Genomic DNA, 5083 nt, shown 5'->3' with positions numbered 1-5083 from the left:
ATAGTCACTTTTACTTTATAACACCATTTACTGTTTGAAACTGACTATCTCGACTTTGATGGCCTAGGTAACTCGATCTTAATCCTGAGTTAATTATGAACTTCTGTTTACTCGGGATTACCCTTAGATCTGCATGGGTGAGAGCAGCTCAACAGCGCTGGCTCAATAAGCCTCCCATTTCAGGGGTAAGGCCCGGTAGATAGCTAGGGACATAGGGTGCAAGAAAGAATTCACTTCTACCCAATTTTAGGATAGTAGAAAGGTTGTTCTCTTAAGGGCTGAATCCAGGTCTTGAACAATAGGCGCCACCCTCATCCAAAGGTTTGAGAGGATTTTTGATTTGATAGTTGGATTACAAATCATTGTTCATTAGAGGATCAGTGGGACTTAAGGAACAAGAGGTAATTACAGGGGTAAAGCGGTATTTTGACCTAGCTGTAATTACGAACAACTTGTGAAGGGTCGACTTACCGATCATGGTTATATCAAATGGACATAATATATCTACAGTGAAGAGAGTGCAGCTACGAGCTTTAGTGGAGTGACCCGGTAGTTAACGAATGTTGGTTAACTAGGTTAAAGAGTTTAACCGGTTAATCTCGGATCGTTGGAGCTCATAATCTGTAGGTCCATAAGGTCCCCTGGCTAGGTCATATAGGAATAAACTTGGAATAATTTGAAGGAATAATTCGAATCGTACGAATTAGGTTAATCATATGAGATATGATTAAGTAATTGATATATGATATCAATTTGAGAAATTTGGACAAAATATTTAAATAGGATTTAAATATTAAAATTATGAATGTGGATTCATAATCGAAGGCATGGATTTCATCAAACATCGGATTTTGGAAAAAGTCAAATAGTTGACTTTGACCAGAGAAAGTCAAAGGTTGACTAAAGTAGATTAAAATAATGTTTTTAACCAAGTTGGTGGAAAATTCCATTAACTTGTTGAGTGGAACATTTAAATAATCTCAAAAATCCACTTTTTGACACTTAGCCATGCATGCATAAGTGGAATGTGTGTTGTAAGCTTTTGGTGAACTTAGACATGCATTTTGACACTTAGTCATGCCATGCATGAGTGGAATGTGTGTTGTAAGCTTTTGGTGAACTTAGACATGCATTTTGACACTTAGTCATGCCATGCATAAGTGGAATATGTGTTGTAAGCTTTTGGTGAACTTTGACATGCAAGAGTTGCATGTAATTTGCTTATTTAAGAAGGCCTTTGTTCAAACATTAAAGGTCTTGGAACCTTTGGCTATTTTTTCAAAAAAAGCTTACATAACTCTTTTTAGCTCCACTTTTCTCTAAATTTTTCCTTCTCTAAAAAGAGTCCTACCACTCTATTCCAAGACTTGAGAATAGCTAGGAAGATCTATTCGAAGATTTTTGAAAAGCTACAAAGGTTTGTATTTTTCTCTACTTATCTCTAAGCATCATAATGTATGATCATGCATGTTTAATCCTAGGTTGTATTATGCATCTAGATTGTTAGATTCTTGCTCACTTCCGCTGCGCATGTATGTATATTATCCATCAGTGGGATCGTTGTAACTAGCCTGGCCGTTACGCGGGATTAACATAACCCCATGTCGTCATACCTGATGATGGAGTTGATGACCCATTCTCTTATAAACAGGCAATGAAAGATTTTGACAAAGATGAATGGGTCAAAGCTATGGATCAGGAAATGGAGTCTATGTACTCCAATTTCGTTTGGGAGCTTGTGGATCAACCTGATGGGGCAAAACCTATAGATTGCAAATGGATCTACAGGCGGAACAATGATGCCAATAGGAAGGTTCAGACCTTTAAGGCTAGACTCATGGCAAAGGGTTATACCTAGTAGGAGGAAGTTGATTATGAAGAAATTTTCTCCCCTATTGCCATGTTGAAGTCTATCTGCATTCTCTTACCATTGCCACATATTATGACTATAAAATATCGCAAATGGACGTCAAGACAGCTTTTTTAAATGGCTATTTTGATGAGAGCATTTACATGGCTTAATCATTGATTACGCTTGTTTACATGCGTAAAAAGAAGGTTTTAGATGCTGTTTTTACAATGTTTCAGCTTTGTTTCGGATTTTTCTCGGTCGTTTGAGTTCCAATTCATGCAAAATTCATATATTATGGTTTGTGGATGGCTTATGTTGTATTTATGACATTTTAGGACCATTTGGGAGTGCAAATTAATCAAAAGAAGCGAAAAGACGAAAAAACACCTCAGGAGGCGCCAGGCGCCTGGGAAGCCTGCAGAAAACAGTTTTTCTTCCAACTTTGCCCTTAATGAAACGCGTCTTCCAATGCGTTTTGGTGGTTCCAACCGATGCATACGTGTAGAAGAAGTGTTCCACTATCAGTTTGAGCACGATTTGGTCAGTCAAAGGAGTTGGAAATGGGTGATTCACCATCGTTTTAGGACCTACCTAACCAATTCTGCACAGCTATAAATTCCAGCAACTTCTCCACCAAATTCATCAAGCCTTGCTTCCTTCTCTTGATCATTTTTAGTGTTTCTTTGTTGCTTTCTAAGTACTTTTGAGTTGCTTTCATTAGTTGCTTTTGGTTTTTAAATCCCGAGCACTTTACATTCTTTTATTGAGCTTGTTTTGTTTCCATTTGTACTTAGTCATTTTTCTACTTATTCAAATATATAAAAATCTAGCACTTTGCTTATTCTCTCTTTGCCTTTACTTTATTTTTAGTTAAGAGAGTTGTGTTTTTGGAGGAAAGAGCACGTGACACTCTCCCTTGCTTGAAAGAGAAGGGCGAAGCTCTCAATCCCGATAAAAACTCTCCGTTAGTTAACCTTTGTTTTTCACACATGCATTCCACATTCAACCATTTTACTTGCTGTATTTTCTTCAATATGTCTTTCTAAATTCCCGTCTCTAGCCCGGTTATGGATAGTTAGCCTTTTATGTCTAAAAAGGGTTGCTAAGAAGTAGTGTTTTTACTTTCCATTCATTGCTCAACATGTTTTCCCGAAAAGTTAGGATTTAGAGAAGGCCACTGTAAGTCTTAACAAGTCAATACTGAAAAGGTTGCTTATTTGCATTGTTGAGTGATTAAACCGAGGAGAGGAGCGCCTTAGACATAAGGGTTCCGCTTAAGTAGCCTAGACATAGGACCTTAACCCGAGGTTGCGACTATTTCCATCCTAAAACTAAGATATATCTCATAATAGACATATTAGGGAATGTCTTAGGACTTTGAACTTGCTTAGACATAAGTAAAGTGAGAAGCGTAGTCGTTAGTTTCTAAAGTAAAATGCATATTATCCTTAGCATGTCCTTGATTCTTTGTTGGCTAACTTGAAGTAATTCGGGCTAGGTTTTATTATTATAAGTCCAAATCCCAAATCCAAAACCATTATTTGTGACCACTTCCCATTTACAAGAATCACTCATTTCAACATTCACTATTCTTTAAAACTTCAGAGTTTGGAAATTGTTTAGAAGTCCTTGAGGATCGATACTTGGATACTCCATCCATTTTATATTACTCTGACAGGTGTGCGCTTGCATCTATATAATTGTTACCACGCTTAGTGCGTGCGTTCAGCAAAAACGCCCAGTCAAGTTTTTGGCGCCGTTGCCGGGGACTTTAGTTTTAAAATTATTTTCAAATTCTTTTAGTTTTTATTTTTGTGAATTGTTGTTGGGTGTAATTTCCATCCACCGTTTTTGTTCTATATTTTTGGTCGTTTATCTCACAAGGGTAAGTTAAAGTGCATGAGCACAAGATCTTTTCTTCTACCCCTTGACCCTGAGATTGAGCGGACCCTTCGAAAAACTCGAAAGGAGCAAAGACTTCGAAAACAACTAGAAAAGCAAAAAGAGAGAGAACGTGAAATCAGTCCTGAAAGTGAGGTAGAGAGTACGAGCACATCAATGGCAGATATTCCACCTCGTGATCCGGTTGATCCACCTGCTGTTAACGGTAATATGAGGGATCATGCAAGAAATGATGAATTCAACCATATCCAGATGGCGGACAACAGAGACGTGGCAATGCGAGAATATGCCGCCACGGCTTTTCAGAACTTTGATTCAGGGATAGTCAACCCTATTCCAGCCCACGCAAACTTTGAGCTTAAACCAATGATGTTCCAAATGTTGCAGACAATTGGACATTTTGGAGGGCAGGAACATGAGGATCCACATGATCATCTGAAATCATTCATTCAAATTGCAAATGCATTTCGATTACCTGGTATAACAGACGATGCTCTGAGGCTAACACTTTTTCCATTTTCTTTGAAGGACCAAGCTAGAGCATGGCTCAATGCATTTCCACCGGGATCCATCACCACATGGGGGTCGTTAGTGGAGAAGTTCTTAACAAAATTCTTCCCACCTACTCGCCACGCTGATATCAGAGAGGAGATCATCTCCTTTAGACAATATGATCGTGAACCTGTTCACGAGGCGTGGGAGAGATTTAAAGAACTAATCAGGAAATGTCCGAACCATGGCTTGCCGGCATGCATCCAGATAGAACATTTCTTTAGAGGTTTAGATCATCCTACTAAGATGATGCTAAACAATGCTGCCAACAGAGCCTTTACAAAGAAGACATTCAACGAGATAGTTGACATCCTAAATGACTTAGCTTCACATAACGAACTATGGTGTTCGCAAAGATCTAGGGCAGCACCAAAGAAGCAAGATCCAGCTGGAGTTTTGGCTCTGGACATTGCGACCTCGATGCAAAAAGAGATGGTTACAATGAACCAGAGGCTGAAAGAGATGGCATTGGGAATAAAAAATCCATTAGCCACGCCGATACAACCTGTGCAGTCGCATTATTGCACTCCTGCCCCTGTTTGCCAAGTCAACGATCTCATTTGTTCATTCTGCAGTGAAAACCATATTTACGATAATTGTCCACATAACCCTGCTTCTGTTTTTTATGTAGGACATGGGAACAATAGGAACTTTAACCCATATTCGAACACCTACAACCCAGGTTGGAGGCACCACCCTAATTTCTCATGGGGAGGACAAGGAGGTTCGAGCGGTTTTAATCAAGGGCAGAGCCAACAGAACAAGCAGCCCTATGTT

General features: G+C 39.0%; 1 non-coding gene across 1 annotated transcript; it reads right to left on the bottom strand.

Annotated features, from left to right (window-relative positions):
* Positions 1-4390: 4390 nt before the first annotated feature.
* On the bottom strand, positions 4391-4497 carry LOC148210380 (small nucleolar RNA R71). The gene has a single exon (XR_015792509.1). It is a non-coding gene; the product is annotated as a small nucleolar RNA R71 (small nucleolar RNA).
* Positions 4498-5083: the final 586 nt, after the last annotated feature.

Source organism: Momordica charantia (assembly GCF_013281855.1).
Source record: "Momordica charantia cultivar OHB3-1 chromosome 7 unlocalized genomic scaffold, Mcharantia_2.0 BLBB01000007.1, whole genome shotgun sequence".
NCBI lineage: Eukaryota > Viridiplantae > Streptophyta > Magnoliopsida > Cucurbitales > Cucurbitaceae > Momordica > Momordica charantia.
Note: the sequence above shows the minus strand (reverse complement) of the source record. Positions and strands in the feature narration are given on the sequence as shown.